Raw genomic sequence first — 20,603 nt, 5'->3', positions numbered from 1 at the left:
TGGACAATTAGGCCACAACTGGCAGATATAGCAGCCAGCTCTTCCTTCAATACAAGCAGGATCTTTCACATATCCAGAAGTCTCAATTTCAAAGCTCACCATCAGGCCAAGCTTGCTCTTAAGCTTTGGGGTAGATCTTTGTACTTCAGATGTCTAAACTCTCCTACTGGAGTTTGTCTAAACAGGGATGTATCATCAGTGCTCAGTGTTCCTGAGTGCATGCTACTCTATGTAAAATGCTGCTAAATTAATAAAATTCCCATGTTTCAAAAAAAAAAAGAATCATGGACGCAGGTTTACATCGCCGTGTAAACAACTCCTCATCGAATGGCCGCGGCGACGCCACATCGCCGGAGTCGCCGGTGGCTCGTTAAACAAATGCGGCGGATGGGACGAGACGGCGGTTTGGTCTCGCGAGAATCCCATTTCTCTCTAGGGACTCGGGATCAGTTGGATGTTTCGTCGTGCGAGATCGGGAGGTTTTCCTGTTTCCTCGTGCTGCGGCAGTGCAAAGCCTGGCATAGAACGATGAAGTAAAGGTTTAGACTCTTGATTTGTTTAGTTCAAGTACCGAGCTGGTTCAAACAGCTCCGTGTTCAAGCCAAGGTTTAAAAAAGCGCCGAGCGCTAAGCGAGCGGTGAGACTCGTTCAGAGGAATTACTGCTTTAGCGAGCTTAAGCGCAGCTTAAGCGTGCAGAGCAAAACATGCATATATAAGCCTAAAATAGGAACTATTTGAATAACCTCAGTTAGTTATGTGTTATTTATGGTCCAACAAAAGGTCCAACAAGATGCCTCTTGCTTGTGAGGTCGTAACCAAACACATTGATCCCTTCCAAAAGGCCCAAAACCTCATGCACTGGAAAAAAAATCGATCCCCTCCTGCATCACAGCCTCCCAGGTCCCAGGCCGTAGCTGCCACACATGCACGCCCACCTCTCTCACTTTGATCCCCTCGATCTGGATTGGAAGGGGACGACGGGAACAAGCTGCTGGAGGAAGGGGACCCTGTCTAGGTGGCCTTGAGGAAGATCTAGAGGGCCGCGCGGAAGAGCTTGACAGTGGAGCGGAGGAGCTCCAATGGTGTCGCCTCTGGCTTCTGACTCGACGGGGGAGTGGAATTGGGGTGGGTACGGGATTCCTAACCCTAACCCTCTTGCTTCTGCCTGAGAGCCTGCCTCCACAGCTCCTCCTCGCTTTTCCTCTCGCTCAGGCCGAAAGCTGAGCGGAAGGGCTCCGCTTAGCTCTAATCTACGCTTAAGCGTTCGCTCAGGAACGCTTTTTTGAACCATGGTTCAAGCAGTACTTCTTTTGAGAAATCAAGAAAATCGACAGCATCACGGACCGTTGGCCTTGAACCTCAAGGATCGATGTAATCGCCGTAGCGAAGAGGCATCATCCACTCACTCACCAACATGCCACTAGTAAGTTTGTGTCGAGACTAATGAGTCAAGGATATTAGTAATGCTGAATTTCAAACTTTTGCATGTTAGAACCAAAAGCCAGAGTGGCCCTTCCACCTCCCCTCGGTCGCCTCCTCCAGGCGACAGGGGAGCCAAACCCTAGCCCCCCGCCGCCGCCACCTAGCCCCCTGCCCGTTCTTTGTCGTCTCCCGAGGCCGCCGGTGGCTAAGCCGTTCGCCGCCGATGAAGGGGGCGGCGAGGATCTATGCCTCTCGGGATCTCGCACGGCCGTCTCGGAGGGAGGACGCCATGCCGGACCTCGGAGGTCATCGCCGTCCTGCGCCCCTCGCCGTGGCGTCGCGCCTCTCGGCCTTCACTGCAGCCTCCTGCAGCTCGCCGTCCAACGACGCCCGGCCATGGCGCGGTCTGGCTAGGGAGGGCCTGATCTGGGCCCGTCTGGGCTCGATCTGGGCCTGTAGGGCCGAGGACTGTGCGCGGTGCGCCGCGCCCCGGCTCTCCCGGTGTGCGCCTTGTCCTGTCGTCTTCCCCGGGGCCTCCCGTGGTTCTTCGCTGCCGCATGCTCTGGTGGAGGCGTTCCTGCCCGCGTCGCCCTAGCCTTGGCGTGGTTCGCCGTCATCCCTACCGCGGCGCATCTCCGACCGCTCCTCGTGTCGGTGCCCCTGCGCGTCGGCCCTGCCGGCAAGTTTGCGGGGCAGCTTCGGCCTTCGCTGCTCTCCGCAGCTCGCCGTCCGTCCTGCTTCTCGCCTCGTCCGGCCATGGCGCGGCTTCTGTCTGGCTTGTGGTGGACGCGGTTAGCCTGGCGTGGCGCTGCTCGGCTTCCCGGTGGCTGCCTAGTGCATCGCTGGCGTAGCACGTTCGGGGGCTCGTTGGGTGGTGACAAGCTTCATGCCCTGCTGGTTGGCCCGACGGCGGAGAGGATGCCGGACGAAAGTACTGTGTTGTGCCTAGCCGGTGCCGATGGCTGTGACGCCTTTTGGTGTCGTTCCCCTTCTTGTAGGCGCCATCGTGTGCGAAATCTCCTGCCGATATGTGTGTCATGTGGTCTCCGGGTGAAAACTCAAGCTCCTTCGGAGCGGGCGACGGCGTCAGCTATTCCGCTACCTTCTTGAAGGCGCCGCCTGTGGAGGCATTGACATTGTGGCGTGTTAGGGTGTGTGTTAGTCTTGTTCCACTTTTCAGGTTTCGACTCGGTTTCCTTTATAAACTGGGTCGCTTTGTGCGGTTTTTGGGTCTGGTTTCCCTTATTAACTGAGCCAATCTTTTTCCGCTCACATGCCGAATTCTCAAAAAAAAAAAAAGCTTTTGCATGTTATAAAACAACATAACTCTTTTCTAAAGCACCAAAAATTTGCTTTATAGTCACTAATTATATATCCGTAATTCTAAAATCTAAATACACATTTCCCATGCACGAAATGCTAGATAGGTGCATCTACCACACTTACAAGTTCCTATCTTCTAAATTCACACTATATAAGATAGGTCTGAGCATATTTTGCCACTGTCAACTCCAAGCATATTGAATGCATGCACTCTAGGAATAACATCCTCACTCTAGGAATAACATCCTCATGTCTGTTTCTAGCAAAATTACTAATTAGACTGGACACTTGTGATAGTTTCGGATACACTTTCATAGCACTACCACTGCTTGAGAGGTCTGGTTGCAATCTTTCTGAAATTTAGCTAAAGCTTCTTTATGTTCCTTCTTCCTCTGTCATAAAAATACCATAGGTAGCAGGGTCGGCTCTATGCAATGCCTCGAGAACAAGAAACTAAGCAAAGCATCTCAACAGCTATTGCAATATTGTCTTGGATTCATTTATCAGAAGAGGGCCAGTAGTATAAAGATAGAATGGATCTGATCACATATTTTACAAACTGAAATTTCGGCAAAACTGCAATCAGAACATATAAGCCTGAACTCAAAAGAGTGTCTTTCTAAAATAGGAGAACAACGGTATACAAATAGAAACCCCTTTTCTAATTTCATATAGATCTATTGATTATAAGGAGGATTAGTATAGTATATCATCTGTGCTTTCTAAACCATTGATTATCTTCTGCAGAATATCAAAATGTTTTCTGACACCATGGACAACAGGAAATGTGGAGCTTCTGCTTCAGTATTACCTTCATATAACTCTTCTGACTAATGTCCACTTCTTTTAACGAACTTGCAGTACCAGTGAACAACACATAGAGCTTCTAGCCAATGCAGAACAAAAAGAGCGGAGCATGAGAAATATGTCAAAATGAAACTATCAGTACACATAACTTTTATCTAGGACAGTTCATATAATGACACCAAATCTGGAAGAATATGGAATGGCTACCACACATGAAATATCAACCATTTGCAGAAACTAAAGGACCTTATCTTCTCATCTACATCCGTACCAAAAATGCCAAATTGGAGCCCTTTTTACACCAACTTAGAGCATGTCTAGCAGGCCCCTTACTTTTCTGCCCTGTATTTCGCCCCGTATAAAAAAAGTGCTCGTAGATACGCCGTTCCGTCTAGCAGACCCCGTATTTTACCCCGTAAATTCATAAATTTAAACCCCGGGAAACTTGTTCATATTCATAGTTCGTCGATCATACATACGGATCAACGTATATACATACAAAATGCGCGATCCTAAATGGATCGCGACTTCTAGTCGGAGAGGTCGACGATGTACGCGTCCGCCTCCGCCTCCCACAACTCCGCCTCCTTCACGGCGGCGATGGCCGCCGCCCTATCTTCCTCCTCCGCCCTCTTCTTCTCGGCGTCGTCCCTGTGGGACTCTTCTATCGCCTTCAAGAAATCCGGGTCCTCCTCCTCCTCCTCCTCGCCAGCGAGCGGAGCTCCTCCGCCGCTGGTGCTCCCGATGCTCGCATTCCATGCCGCCTTCGCCCGGCGGTGGTGCTCCCACTCGGCGCGCCACTCCTCGAACTTGGGGCCGCTCATCGGCTTGAGGGGCGGATCCTCCTTGTACCAGAGGCCGCCCGCCGCGAACTCACGGAGCTTCGGCGGGACGAAGGAGGAGCCGACGTACCTGCAGGCCGTACCTGCAGGCCGCACGGTGGCTCCCGGCGGCGGAGCGCTTGCATTGCAGACGCCACGCCTCCTCGATGGTGTCCGGCGAGCAGGATCGCTTCGATCCGCTCGCCGGCGAGGCGGTACTGCGGCTGCGTGCGGACATGCCGACCGGCGGTTGAAATGCGGAGCTGGGGTGGGCTGGATTTCGCGCCGGAGCTAACTCGGGAGGCGGCGGCGCATGGCGGAGCTAGGGTTGCGAGTGAGGGGTTAACCCCTCACTCGCACCTTCGCCCGGTATAAGTAGGGGGCGGTGATGCGGATTTCCTAGGCCCCGTATTCCGCCGAAACGGGCCGGCCCGAATACGGGGCCTGCTAGACGGCCCAAACCGCGTCTGTCCCGTATCCCGCCAGAATTTTACGGGGTGGGCGGTTTATAAGGGCCTGTTAGACATGCTCTTAGGTAATTCAACATATACGGACTTCAAATACCAGAGGCAAAACTGATTGCACAAACGTCCCGGCATACACAAAACATTAGAATAGTAGTGGTGAAACTTAAACTGTTGAAAACTTCTAAACGTTCTGAGCATATGGTACTACAGTCCTAACTCTGCAAGATAACATTCTGCAAGAGCCATCACAAGCAATCTAGTTCATACGTCTGCCAAAAAGATAGAATGCTAGGACTGATAACAAAACATGGCAAGCTCGACTGACTGTGGAAAAATCTACAGCAAAACAAGGTAAGTAACAACAACCTGCATGTTTGAGGCTAATCTCATTCACCGCCTAGGGCTAATTTGGTTGTTGGGGACCGGTATCCCTGGGCAGTAAACCCCCACCCGGAATTTCCCTGCTCACACGGGATCCCCACTCCTACCCGGGGAAATCGCTCCGTGCCATTTGGACGGCAAGGGAAAGGCAGTACGCACTATCGACAGATGAAGTAGCTAGGCAGCTACGCTGCTCCTGGTTCTTTCTACTATATGCGTGCGTGTCTTCTAATCCAACAATTGCTTATGAATGAAGCACGTACTATTCTAAAAAAAAACTAGGCAGCTACTGTAGTCTCGATCGGGAGCATACCAAAATATAAAAAATGGGTCACTGTGACCGAAAATCACCACAAATAACTTAGTTTTCTTATCATAATGTCTTACCAATTTCATAACATAAACTTTTTTTTATTTTTTTAGTTTAAGATGGTTGGAGTTTGGGACTACAAATTAATACATGAATTTCCCCCAAAAAAATTAATACATGCATGAATTTGAAGGTAGATCAAGACAATAGAAATACACAGATAATTATCAAAGCAAAAAAATATCTTGCATCAAACATACACACGACCAGTCTTACATGTGTAAGACAAACAATCCAACATCAAGGATAAATATAATATGCTAATTATGTTTCAAAATTGAAAATGGTAACTATATTACAAGTTCATCTGGGAACAATATTTTGCTCCACTAAAAAAATCGCAATCGTGCGCATAACTTCCACCATCAACTTCTCGAACATCTCCCTCGACTTGCTGCCTTGTGGATCTGGGCCCAGAAATTCATCTTGAGGTCAGCAGGGACAACATGGCGGTGGTGAGGAGAACAAGATGAAATAGAATGTAATCGAGACTTCAAAAGGTAATCCTGCATAAATTTCCAAAGATGGTACTTTAATTGTTTGTACCTCAAGCAAGGGGTTATTTCCGAAGACTACCACATGAATTGGCGAAAATATATGTCTAGCTATTCTTACTTCTTAGTAATAGGGCAGTTTGGTTTATCCTTACAGATTCTAAGCTGAATTAGGGCGAGGCTAGTACAAGCTGACTAGTCCATTTGATATGTGATGCTACAGGCTGACCAGTACAGGAACTCATGAAGTCCTAGATGCAAATGGAGAACCTTTTGCACAATTAGTTTGGCTCTACAACAACTCATTTAAAACATTAAATCAAAAACTCAAGGTCTGCGCCCTCCGCCCAGCCTCTTGCATCACAGGCAACAAGCGACATTTTGCACACAGCTCAACTCCAGTATGCATCATTGACAAGGGAGTTACAATTTACAAACAGAAGATGGCCTCAACTACAAACCAACTAGCTCACTACAGGTTACCTCATTACATGTTTTTTTTTTTTGAAGAAAGGAGATGCCACATATTATTTGCAGCAAAAAAGAAACAGAGAGATGCTGCACTTATTCAAGTGTCATTAAAAAGTTCACACTGATAATTGTCGCTAGACAATGAGATGTTATTAAGCTTTGCAGCAAGCTACGATCGCATTTTCCTTTCTTTCTTTTTCGAGGAAAAATATGATTGCTTGGATGATATATAGGCCCATACACATCCTAAATAATGATACAAGTTCAGAAACAACTCATTTAAAACATTAAATCATACCATGGGGAATCTAAATCGGGAAGAGAAGGGGAAGAAGGTTGTGCTGATGTTCTCACCGGTGATCTGAGAATGACAAGTACTGACAGAGATTAGTGAGTCACAAACATACTTGAAAGTCCACACTTACAAGAACAAGTCAGACTATTGACAACATCTCCATGCTAATACTACAAGAACAAATTCAACAAACAAGATACTTTCATGCTCACTTCTAGGCTACATGAAACAAGATACTTGCATGCGCGGTAACAAGAATACCATCTCCAGGTTGTATTCTGGGCACTAAATATTTGCCAAATAATATTGTTCTCCAATAAAATATAGTTCTCCCTCACGAGCAGCAGTTGCATCCTCCAATAATTTATGCTGCAGATTCGCCTGAAGAAAGCAATTGTTCATGATTACTTCATACACCATGAATTTTTTATGTACTAGGTAACAGAGCAAGTGGAGTAGCAATATTTTTTCTCATTTACTCACACATATACCTATTGTTAATTAAGCAACTTGCATGAATTCCTCAGGCATAGATCAAATCCCCAGAATTATGAGATCAAATCTTATGGGAAAACTAAGGATTCATGTTTGCTAGACATCTCAACTGCAAGAATTCGACCGAAACACATCAAGAACAGCCCAAAAGTGAAATAGAAAATTTACTTGCAAGATCTGATGTAGCACCAGTAGATCTGAGGATGTAGAGGGAAAAGATGGAGGAGGAGGTTGTGCTCTCCAGTGACTAGAGGACTCGGTTCGTCGCCGGAGGAGAGGAGGACCGTCGCCGTTCCCGGAGGAAGACCACCGTCGCCATTGCCGGAGGGGAGAGGAGCTTCGACGGAGGCGGAGTAGAGCTCAGCGGAAGGAGATGGAGGACCGTGGAGGCGCAGATCTCGGGAGGCGCCTCGCTCCGGTCGCCGGAGGAAGTAGAGCAGCAGGTGGATGCATCGCCACCATCGGCGTCGCCCGAGAGCCACTGGAGGAATTCGTTCCCCATGTCCGGACTAGTGGAATGGTGGCCCGGGGAAAGGCCGCGGAAGGGACCGGTTTCCCTCACCCGTGGACAACCAAACAGCACGGTTGCTGGACCCGGGCCAACTCGGCCCGGGGTTTTGTTAGCCCGGGAAAACTAGGGGAACCCCCCGGGAAAGGACGGAACCAAACAAGCCCTAAGGGGCTAAGCGAGGCACATGAGATCCTGAATCAAAACAAGAAAAAAAAAATAGCATGACACAGATCCAGCAGGAATGAAAACAAAGATAAAGAATGGAAACATGCAAGTACTGTGGTGGACTGGACTGCACCGCGGTGGGTCCAGGGTGACTGCAGCGAGAACAGTGTGATAAAGGGGATACTTAGATGGTCGGCAAACCATTTGGAGCAAGAGATAACCAAATTATAACTTCATAGCATTCTCCAAAATCCTAAAAAAATGTGACATGAAGGGAGAGGGTTCATAACTGAATTAAGTGGAAATATGTGAATCAACATTTTTTTTGCATATGCCGGATAATGTTATAAGATGCATGCTTAGAAGATGGAGAGGTCTTTGTGTGTTAGGTACACAGTCAGACAAGTCACCAAACTAATGAAACATAAAAGCATGCTACTCCCTTCATGTTACTGTACTTACTCCAGTTATAAAGCCCGTCATCTCAAAACAAAATGGATTTGTATAGTAAAGAATATCTTCCGAATATCCCGGGCTATAAGCATGTCATGTTAATACTAACATCACAAATGCAGACATGGAGACACCATAGATCTATAGAAAAATAAGTCACACAATAGAATTGTGCAAACCTGGAAAACATGGGCACGAATCAACATTACAATGTTTGTAGTAAAAATTAGATTGACAACCAACAGAGTCTATTTGCAGAATCAAGGTTCACATGCTAAAAATCTGAAAATGTTGCAATTGGTACAAGGACAGTTTAAGTGTAGGGAATGTTAGGTCATACTTAAAGTTATCACTTAAGCATCAACTTTAATGTGCTTGTAGCCTTGTACGATATCAAGAACACTCCTGTGTTGATCCGGATGCTAAGCAGTCTACAACCATGGGGACTTCTTGAGATGCAGGTGCAAAAATTAATATGGTCTGGGTACATAAACAAATCGATATGTTGGTCATTTTCCTTGCATCAGCTTGTTAAGTATATTGTATCTAAAGAAATCGTGCAATCTGTACTCACCTGAGCCACTTCCCTGTATTGACAACCCTCAAATTTAATCACTGCATATATGGAATTAGAAAAATTCATCAGCTGTAGCAAAGTCAAAATATTTACTTACTGATTCATTTTGGCAATTGAGAAATCCTTGGCAAGAAGTAGACAATTTTCTACCTCCTAATGTCCCTTGCTCTCTACATCATGCTAAATAATATTTCAGTTTCATCAACCACCAGAAGCCTAATGTTTAATCCCTGATGAAGCTAACTAGACAGATAGAAGAATCCAAATTTCACACTTTGCGTTAGAAAATAGAGTTCTTGTTTACTCTGTTCAGTACATGTCTCCCCAAATAGGTCAGAAAATAAAATCCGTTGAGGACAAATTTCCATCAATTACTTCAAATGCGTCAAACAAATGAATGTGGAGCCCTGTGGCATGGATCATAGATGTTAGGGATGCAGCCTTGGGTCAAGAGAGGCAATCAACGAATTAGGATCTGTTGCGAATGAGATTCTCGAACCAAGACGCTTAAGAACAGTTAACAGACCCATGTAATTTAAGAAAGTATCTAAAGTGACCATTCCCAATCCATGAGCTGGTTATCCGTACTGAAATCTACAAGGACCAAGGCCAAATAAATCCTGCATCTCCTGTACGAATAAGTATATGGACATACTTACAATATTTGACACTCCATTGTCTCTTTATCCAAACTTCCAAGTAGTGAAAGTCTACAATAAAGTACAGGAAACATTTGACTCTTCAATCGACAAATTGATCGTATAACAGGAACGAAAATCAATGTCGTATATCAAGTTAGTTTGTTCGAATATAGATAACAATTCAGATTTGAAAGCAAAGACCTAATAGGTCATTTATGCATGTATACATGCAGATGTGTAAGTAGTTACAACTTAGACTATCCTTGCAAGTAGGTTTATTTTCTGTTCTAATGAAACACAGTAGTGCTGCTAATCCCTTTAGAAATAAAATGACTCCATACCTCTGGTAATTGGGAGTGAACGGGAAGTAATCTTGAAGCATTAGCACCACATAATCTTTCACCACCAAACTGACCAACCTGAGTAATGAAAATAAAATCTTCTTTACACAAGGACACGACTTGTCTGTAAGTTCATATCTACAATTTTAATGCATCAGCAAGCTCCCAACCACATTTCATTTTTTTATGTCAATTGATTCAAGTAACAAATTATTCTAGAACGAACCAACGCATTTAGAAAGAGTGGAAAATGGCTTTAAATAATCTTGACTGGTAGACATAGTAATAATACAAGATAATTTGGTTTGGTATTTTTAGCAAAATTTGTTAGTGCATCTGAATGTAGCCCATTTGTTAGTGCATAAGGAACAAATAAACATAAAGAAGATAGAACAGAGGATTGGTCTATGGTGGACCAAGACTATTAGCTGCATTTTATTTTTCCACTGTACTAAAATTAAAAACACAACTGATTCATACAAAATAAATAGAGAGTGGTACTTCCTATTATTTGGAAAAACTACATCAGTTTTAACACAGCCCTGGGTTGATTTTTCTCAAATAATAACGATATAACAATACTATGAGTCCTTTCATGATGCACTAATAAGACATTCGGAAGTTTGCTGGTGGTAGCAAGCTATTTCTCCTATGTATCAACTCTCAAGGCATCCATAGAATAAAAATCAGAATACAGAAGCCATGATGTCATGATCAAATATCTTTCGCACATTATGTCGAACATGTGACGTGCGGATCGAATTGTACCTGCACACTTGCCCCCGTTAAGGGATCTAACGAGAAGTAGGAGATGACGAGCAGGACGCCGTGACGGATCGAGGGAGATAGTGCGGACGCTTGAAAGAGAGCGTCGGACAAGGCGGCGTGCAGGTCGCCGGCATCCTGGAACTCTTCGAGGACGGCGGCTTTCCGACACTACAGCGCTCTCCTATTGAGCTGGGACGCTGCGTGGAGGCATGGTGGCGGCGGCGGCGTTGGAGGCAGGGCGAGCGGCCACGCTGGGGACAGACTGCGGCGGTTGGGGTCGTCTCGTGGGTCGTGGGCAGTGTGGTGATGGGAGAAAAAACAAGATGTTGATTAGCGAAGCCGTATGTTTGTTTAGCGAGTAGATTTGTCCGTCGGACACTGTTTTGGAAGTCTTGGATGATGATTAGATGGTCCAGATTTTATGGATCTGCCCCCTCTGGATTTTTTTTATATTGGTATAGATATAGATATAGATGAATAGATGATCGTCACTATGTATCTCAGGATTTAACACACTACTATAGCCAATAGATACATATCATGATAATATTTTAATCGTGATATTTTAGTTGTATTCCGATACATATTATCATATTTAGTTATATTTATATCACGCATTATAGGAGAGAGAGATTATATAAATGCATCATTTACAAGAGCGCCCGTGGTAGACGGTCCTCGGATTCAATGGAAGAGACAAGTTTCAGCTAAGCTCGGTAAAGACTCCAAAAAAGTCTTTAGCTCGGCTCTTATCAACCTCACGTGCAAGTGCAAAAGTCTATCAGAAACCCTTGAAGAGCCGTCAGATGAAGGTATCTTCAGCGAGACGATCAAAAACAGTTAGCTAAATGGTTCGACTTTATTAATTTAAGTCATGCCTTGGATAAAAATTGGGTCGCGATCCGGCCTACCAAGTTAGTGCGTTTAGCAGCACGACCCATTCTGTCCCATTGATATCTAGAAGACAAGTCTGTTGGGTCCTGCCATGCGGGCCCTCAGCCCACTCAGGAGGACACGGCTTGATCTTCTTCTGCTTCTTCTAGCTATCCATCTCTCTATCTCCTCATCGATACTATAAGAATAAAAGTGTGGTGAGTGTGCTGCGGGTTAAACATCTCGGGCGCGTTGTCTGGCACAACGCATCCGCTAACAAAATTTGGTGAACGGATAAGTCGTCTGCACGATCCCGTCAGTTTGGATCGCGCCGATAGAGCTTGCACTGCATATCTGCTTATCCGCACGAAATATTTCAAACAACGCAGGACATGATGCATCGCCCCGCTGAAGATGCCCTTACTATAGGCGAGCACATGATCCAAAGCCCTTTTGCAAGACTATGGTTGTGGTTGTGCGTCGGAGTTCTCGCCTGAGTTCCACCACCAGGTTTCTTCCACAATCTTCACTCATCTTCTTTGATCTTCTCGAACTTCTTCTTTGCATTGGGTTTCCAAAATTCTAATAGTACGATATCAACTCCCCCCTCTAAGAATAAGTCTCTCAACCTTTTCTAGATACGAATATATTCATATTTTGATAAAACTAAGATAAATCTATTTTAGTATCAAGTAATATGAATCGGAGGGAGTATATGATACTGACACTAGGCCTCGCAGCCTCAGGAAATTTGGCGCGACCAAACCTGAAAACGCAAACTTGCCGGAGCAATCCTAGGATCTATACATAGCGTTCAAGCAAGTTGAAGAGAACAATTGCCGATGTGTAGGAGAGGCCCATTCGACACAGGCAACGGAGCCAGATCAAACAGAGAATGCATAGCCTATTTCTGCCGGTATTCTGGGCCAGCCCAACATTAGCAGGTGCATCGCGGTCGCAGAACGAGATGAACAGAAATAAAACACTCCTGGAAAGGCAGAAGGAGCTGGCAGGACTAAAACTGCAAATAAACACAATATTCATGATTCAGGTACACATTCGCAACAATCACAAAAACAAAATGCAAAGCACCCAATGAGCACAATATGCAAGCAGGAGTTTGTCCTAAACTGAAATAGCACAACCCAGAATGCATGGGACTGGCAAACAACCAGCCAGCAGACAAGCTAAATGGAGACGGCAGCAGACACATGATCGACAATCACAGAATAATAAGATTATGTTTACACAGGAATAAGGTGATTCAGGTTTACTTATTTGCAAGTAGATCACGCTGCCATAAGGCAGAAGCACATGCTCCAGAGTACACGAATTGGCGGGGGACTAGATTTTCAGTAGCAACAGAAAAGACAGAACTCGCACATAACCAAAGAGACACACGAAGCCAAACTTCCAAAGAACTCACTGGCCACCACGGAGGCGGAGCACCAGGTGCAGGGTTGACTCCTTTTGGATGTTATAATCAGCCAGAGTGCGCCCATCCTCGAGCTGCTTACCTGCGAAGATCAGGCGCTGCTGGTCTGGGGGGATGCCCTCCTTGTCTTGGATCTTGGCCTTCACGTTGTCAATGGTGTCCGAAGATTCCACCTCCAATGTGATGGTCTTCCCGGTAAGAGTCTTCACAAAGATCTGCATGCCACCCCTGAGCCTAAGAACCAGATGGAGGGTGGACTCCTTCTGGATGTTGTAATCAGCAAGGGTGCGGCCATCCTCAAGCTGTTTGCCCGCAAAGATCAAGCGCTGCTGGTCCGGCGGGATGCCTTCCTTATCCTGGATCTTGGCCTTCACATTGTCAATTGTGTCAGAAGAATCGACCTCCAAGGTAATGGTCTTGCCGGTCAAGGTCTTGACAAAGATCTGCATGCCACCACGGAGACGAAGAACAAGGTGGAGGGTGGACTCCTTCTGGATGTTGTAATCCGCAAGAGTGCGTCCATCCTCAAGCTGCTTGCCAGCGAAGATCAGGCGCTGCTGGTCCGGAGGGATTCCTTCCTTATCCTGGATCTTCGCCTTGACATTGTCAATCGTGTCAGAAGACTCAACCTCAAGGGTAATAGTCTTGCCAGTGAGGGTCTTCACGAAGATCTGCATACCCCCCCTGAGCCTGAGCACCAGGTGGAGGGTCGACTCCTTCTGGATGTTATAATCAGCCAAGGTCCGACCATCCTCCAGCTGCTTGCCAGCAAATATGAGACGCTGCTGATCAGGGGGGATGCCCTCCTTATCCTGTATCTTGGCCTTGACGTTATCGATCGTGTCAGACGACTCAACCTCAAGCGTGATGGTCTTGCCAGTGAGGGTCTTCACGAAGATCTGCATGCCACCTCTGAGCCTAAGAACCAAGTGGAGGGTGGACTCCTTCTGGATATTGTAATCAGCAAGTGTCCTCCCGTCCTCAAGCTGCTTGCCAGCAAAGATGAGCCGTTGCTGGTCCGGTGGAATCCCTTCTTTGTCTTGTATCTTGGCCTTGACATTGTCGATCGTGTCCGAAGACTCAACCTCGAGGGTGATTGTCTTGCCCGTAAGGGTCTTCACAAAGATTTGCATCTGCATAGCCAGAAATCGCGAACATCAGATTAAGTTACCATGACCATACATGTCCAAGAGTAGATCAATCAAGCAATGAACTAGGAAATAATTGATCTGATCCAATGCTCATGATAATACTGAAACTGCAGTTAAAAGTTACAAGTAGCAATAACAGAACCATGGACAGCAGCGCTATGAGTACTTCTAGGTTTTGTGTCCAGTTCAATTATAACATAGTGGCCGCATCAAGTTAACATAGAATAGCTCACTAGCATGTCTATTGAACTAGTCTAATGCAAGGCTAACATACTGATGCAATTCAGGAGTTAAAATCAGCATAGTACAAGGGTTGACATAAGAGATATGACTTACATGAGCGGAATCTACATGTATATCAAGTCCATAGGTCAGAAGAAATAATCATTAATGGAAAAAATCTACAACAGGGTCAAATAGTACTCAACTGAAATCTATAAGACAAGGTTCCATGTGTGGTAATGGATCATAAGAGTAGGAACTACATGTACATAGAGACCATAGCTCAGGAGGGGTATGGTATGGCAACGCAACTGACCCAAAAAAAAAAACTCTAAAACAGGGTCAACATTAATCAATCAAAACCCAGTCGGCAGCCCTAGATGAACCATCACGGGGGAGCAATTGCATTCGATCGAAATCTATACGGACAAAACTGATTGAGAGCAACAACATCATTGAACATGGATACCGCGATCTATACTGATCATCAACCAAATCATAAAACCATGGATACCTCGATCTACACCGATCTACGAAAAACTATACGCTGATTAACCCTACAAGTTTATCGTCTCATCGCGTTAACCAGATCGACAATCGCATATATGCATCTAGATCAATCCCACGACATGAACATATATATAGGGACATACAGCTTGGGGGAGGAGGAATCGAGAGAGGCCGCATACCTTGACGGAGATTCGCGAGAGCCTGAGATCGATCGCTGGGTGTTTTCGATCAGAATCGGGAGCACTGGATTGGAGAAAGAGGTCGATGCCGAGGGGAATTTATGGATGGGAGACGCGTGAGCCGAACGGGACGGAGAGGCGGTAGCGGAGTCCGTCCGTCCCCACGGCGCAGTCTCCGGAAGCATCCCGTCCATCATGGGCCTCTCCGTGGGTTCCGTCTGCAACTTTTCGTTTTTTTTTTGAAGCATAATATCCAGTCTGCGAGAAGGAGAGCAAGCCCAGACTACAAAAACCAAAACTAAAAAAAAACTAAAAACTAAAAAAGCACCGGTCACAACCTTAAACATCAGTACAATAGCACTTTGTCATATGGCACACGGGTGCATATACTGTACAATGGCCACAAGAAATTTCTGCATGTCTATCGGTTATCCCATATGGCCGATGATTGCGGATGTGAATCCAAAACAGAGGGATAAAGTAAAACAATGTTGGACAGCTGAGGAAGTAGCCCGAGAAGGTTTTCTTGTGGAAGAGGCTGCCACCATCACATTTGTGCTTCAAGTCAAGTTTGGCATCCCCTCTTGGGTCTTCTAGTGGCCTATGTCCCCAACGCCAGCCAGTAAAATATCATGTGCTAAAGTTTACCATTTTACATATTGAATTAAATGATGGTAAGATATAAAAAACTAGATACGAAAGATAAAAAACAAAATTAAAGTGGTATAGATAAACAAGAATCAACCTAAGCTTGTATATTGTTCTAATGGAAATAATGAAGTTAGTATGTGTGACATTGCATGTCTCGGAAGGCATCCACTCTTCCTAAATGTTGTCACAGATACCATGGGACCGAACATGGCACATACAAGATTTTTACAACTCTATGAGATCAATATTCATATTTAGGGCATGTAAGTGGACCCAACCCACATGTACTCCAAAGAGGGCATCATTGGTCATTTCGAACCAGTAAATGGAACTATGCAAATCATTATGATCATGTCTTACCATTTTTAAACAATGGCAAGATAAGCGATAGATATTTTGCAAGCCATTGGCTGACCTTTATACATGACAATTCAAGTAAATTGTGTAAATCACAAATGTAGAATATCCTCCAAGAACGTTCATGTTGTAGAGGTAAAAGGGGATCCGCAATATTGACATGTTAGTTGTTCATATTCCTTTGAGATTGCTTACCACACTGACTGCATGGTAATATTGACATGTTAGTTGTTGTGTCTAACTTTCTTATCATTAATTAGATGCGCCAAACCGTCCGAGCTGTTACGGAGTAGTTCCCCCCATCAATTGTGGATAGGAGAGATGTTTCACATGGATTATCATATAGTAAAACCTTGTTATAAGAATATGTGATCATTGCTCTAATGTGTGTTTTGGTGTGTTAAGCCAATAGTCTACATACAACTTGAGAATCTCCACTACGCAGGAAGCCATGCGATGGACCTACGTATGGTAAGTCATTCATTAGTTTTGCAACTGTGAAATGTACTATATTGTTGTTCATTCTTAATTCTCTTAAATACCCACTAGTCACTTACCTAGTTGAAACCTATTGTAAGTAAGGTACAACATTATAAAGAGCATATAAATTTTATAATCTCCCCTACATGGGAGGCCATTGCCCCCCCCTCCCCCCCCCCCTCGCCAACTCTAAGATTTTTTCCACAATAGCACTATATGTTTACCACTTTTTTGCCAAACATCTAACCAGGCCCATCGATAGGACCGTGCGAGCTGGGTGACCGCACAGGGCCCCAAATATTTGAGGCTCCAAAATCCCAGTGCCGCCTCAGGCCTGCACCAATACATCTCCCCGTTTCCCAGCAAATTCCTGTTGCCTGCCAAAACCCACCGGCGAGCAGTGGTTAAGCAAAACGAAGAGCCGGGAGGCTGCCAAGACTGCTGGGTGGGCCCTGGTCCATCGACGTCGTCCCGCAATGTTCTGGCACACGTCCTGGTGGTTGCAAGGGCGTGCCACCTGACCTATACCTGGTCAGGAAGGTGTTGGATTGCTTCGATTAGTCTCCTGCATGGTAGACACGTAAACATTAAATACGAGCCCGATCGGCTCTCGGGTTGCCTCGTGGATCGGCTCGAAGAGCCGATTGCCCCATGATTCACGTTGGGTTTACGGTGACATGGGGATCCTGCTTGATCAATACAAAGTTAAACCAATCCACGACAGTTTAGGGTTTTCACCGTATGATCGGAACATCCTACGCGTAGTTGAGCCTAATAGATACGAAAGATAATTGAAAACTAAACCTAAAAGAGGCCTAAAAACCAACATTAAGTCAATTCCCGGAACAATCCCTCTTAGGGCTAACAAACCGCACCTCTCGCACTACCGGATCATTCAACCCGTTTGCAAGGCCTAACCATACGGATATTAAACCAATCCTTGAAGAACAAGGAGCAACTATAACAGATTGGATCTACTAAACAACAATCAAGCAAGGTGCTGCCTCTACACCTAGATAGGTATAAGGGCAGCTAGATATCGAGGGATGGCATAGCTAAGCAAATATGTATAAGAAAAGCATCAATGCAAGCCCCAAAACATCTACGATAAGTAGTGTTACTCGCCATCAACAACGCTTCAGCACGAGTAACACAATGATAACGAATAAACGTATACTGCCTAGATCGCAAGATGCGATCTAGGCAGCATGATGCTTACCCGGAAGAAATCCTCGAAACAAGGGGTGGCGATGCGCCTGGTTTGTGTTTGTTGTGAACGTGATTGTCCTCTTTTCTCAATAACCCTAGGTACATATTTATAGTCCAGGGGACTTTCTAATTCGGGCGTGCACCTAACCGTGCACGGGTTAAACTCTATCTTTTAATTCTAAACTAAGATGCAATCTATTATAAAATACAGATACACGGGCATCTAGCCCAAACTCTTCGTGCAAGGCCGCTTCAAAGACACTCCACGTGTATATCCTTCAAGCCCATCTCAATTACGGCCCATCTCCTAATTTGGCCAAAATCTGGTGATAACACATGCCCCCCTGGTTTTGGTAATGATAATTTCAAAACCACTCTGTTTTTCCTTCGAAGGGTCATGTCGTGGCAGAGCAGAACCGTCGCAGTATCCTTCATCATGACACCTTGCCTCCTCAACTTCTCTGCACGATTTGACAGTTTTGGCACCACGTCCTAGGAAACCACCGCAACATTTAATCTCCACTTCATCCCCTTTATTTAACCGTGCCAAGCCGTTTGCTTCTTCATCCTCTACTCTGCACCAGCCATCGGCAAAAAAACCCCTTTGCAGCCATGTCTTCTTCCTCCTCTGCCTCTTCCGGTCTTTCCTACCACTCATCCTCCTCCAGCGAGCTAGAGCCGGAGGTTAATCTGGCGGCCATCTACGAGGCCCGTGATACGTCTCCAACGTATCGATAATTTCTTATGTTCCATGCTACTTTATTGATGATACCTACATGTTTTATGCACATTATATGTCGTATTTACGCATTTTCTAGAACTAACCTATTAACAAGATGCCGAAGAGCCGATTCGTTGTTTTCTCGCTGTTTTTGGTTTCAGAAATCCTAGTAACGAAATATTCTCGGAATTGGACGAAATCACCGCCCAGGGTCCTATTTTTGCACGAAGCTTCCAGAAGACCGAAGGGGAGTCGAAGTGGGGCCACGAGGTGGCCAGATGACAGGGCGGCGCGGCCCAGGCCCTGGCCGCGCCGGCCTGCCCCCTGGGCCCCTCGTGCCGCCTCTTGACCTGCCCTTCCGCCTACAAATAGCCTCCGTCGCGAAACCCCCAGTACCGAGAGCCACGATATGGAAAACCTTCCAGAGACGCCGCCGCCGCGAATCCCATCTCGGGGTATTCAGGAGATCGCCTCCGGCACCCTGCCGGAGAGGGGATTCATCTCCCGGAGGACTCTTCATCGCCATGATCGCCTCCGGAGTGATGAGTGAGTAGTTCACCCCTGGACTATGGGTCCATAGCAGTAGCTAGATGGTCGTCTTCTCCTAATTGTGCTTCATTGTTGGATCTTGTGAGCTGCCTAACATGATCAAGATCATCTATCCGTAATACTATATGTTGTGTTTGTCGGGATCCGATGGATAGAGAATACTATGTTATGGTGATTATCAATCTATTGTTTATGTGTTGTTTATGATCTTGCATGCTCTCCGTTATTAGTAGAGGCTCTGGCCAAGTTTTTGCTCTTAACTCCAAGAGGGAGTATTTATGCTCGATAGTGGGTTCATGCCTTCATTGACACCTGGGACAGATGACGAAAAGTTCTAAGGTTGTGATGTGCTTGTTGCCACTAGGGATAAAACATTGATTCTATGTCTAAGGATGTAGTTGTCGATTACATTACGCACCATACTTAATGCAATTGTCTCGTTGCTTTGCAACTTAATACCGAATGGGGTTCGGATGATAACCTCGAAGGTGGACTTTTTAGGCATAGATGCAGCTTGGATGGCGGTCTATGTACTTTGTCGTAATGCCCGGATTAAATCTCACTATATTTATCATATCATGTATATGCATTGTTATGCCCTTTTCTATTTGTCAATTGCCCGACTGTAATTTGTTCACCCAACATGCTTTTATCTTATGGGAGAGACACCTCTAGTGAACTGTGGACCCCGGTCCTATTCTTTACATAGCATACAATCTCCTGCAATACTTGTTTTACTGTTTTCTTGCAAACAATCATCTTCCACACAATACGGTTAATCCTTTGTTACAGCAAGCCGGTGAGATTGACAACCTCACTGTTTCGTTGGGGCAAAGTACTTGGTTTGTGTTGTGCAGGTTCCACGTTGGCGCCGGAATCCCTGTTGTTGCGCCGCATCACATTTCGCCACCATCAACCTTCAACGTGCTTCTTGGCTCCTCCTGGTTCAATTAAACCTTGGTTTCTTTCTGAGGGAAAACTTGCCACCTGTGCGCATCATACCTTCCTCTTGGGGTTCCCAACGGACGTGTCCATTTACGCGCATCAAGCATCGTTTTTCGGCGCCGTTGCCGGGGAGATCAAGACACGCCGCAAGGGGAGTCTCCACTTCTCAATCTCTTTACTTTGTTTTTGTCTTGCTTTATTTTATTTACTACTTTGTTTGCTGCACCTAAACAAAACACAAAAAAATTAGTTGCTAGTTTTACTTTATTTACTGTCTTGCTCTCTATATCAAAAACACAAAAAAAAAATTAGTTACTTGCATTTACTTTATCTAGTTTGTTTTATTTACTGTTGCTAAAATGAATACCCCTGAAAATACTAAGTTGTGTGACTTCATAAACGCAAATAATAATGATTTCCTATGCACACCTATTGCTCCACTCGCTACTACGAGAGAATTCTTTGAAATTAAACCTCGCTTTACTCGAATCTGGTTATGAGAGATCAATTTTCACGGT

At 45.4% G+C, this 20,603-nt stretch overlaps 1 pseudogene; it reads right to left on the bottom strand.

The window, feature by feature from the left end:
- Positions 1–12,924: 12,924 nt before the first annotated feature.
- LOC124691512 lies at positions 12,925–15,200 on the bottom strand (annotated as a pseudogene).
- Positions 15,201–20,603: the final 5,403 nt, after the last annotated feature.

This window comes from Lolium rigidum, chromosome 2 (genome assembly GCF_022539505.1).
Source record: "Lolium rigidum isolate FL_2022 chromosome 2, APGP_CSIRO_Lrig_0.1, whole genome shotgun sequence".
Taxonomy (NCBI): Eukaryota; Viridiplantae; Streptophyta; class Magnoliopsida; order Poales; family Poaceae; genus Lolium; species Lolium rigidum.
The sequence above is the reverse complement of the archived record's forward strand: the minus strand, read 5'-3'. Positions and strand labels throughout refer to the sequence as shown.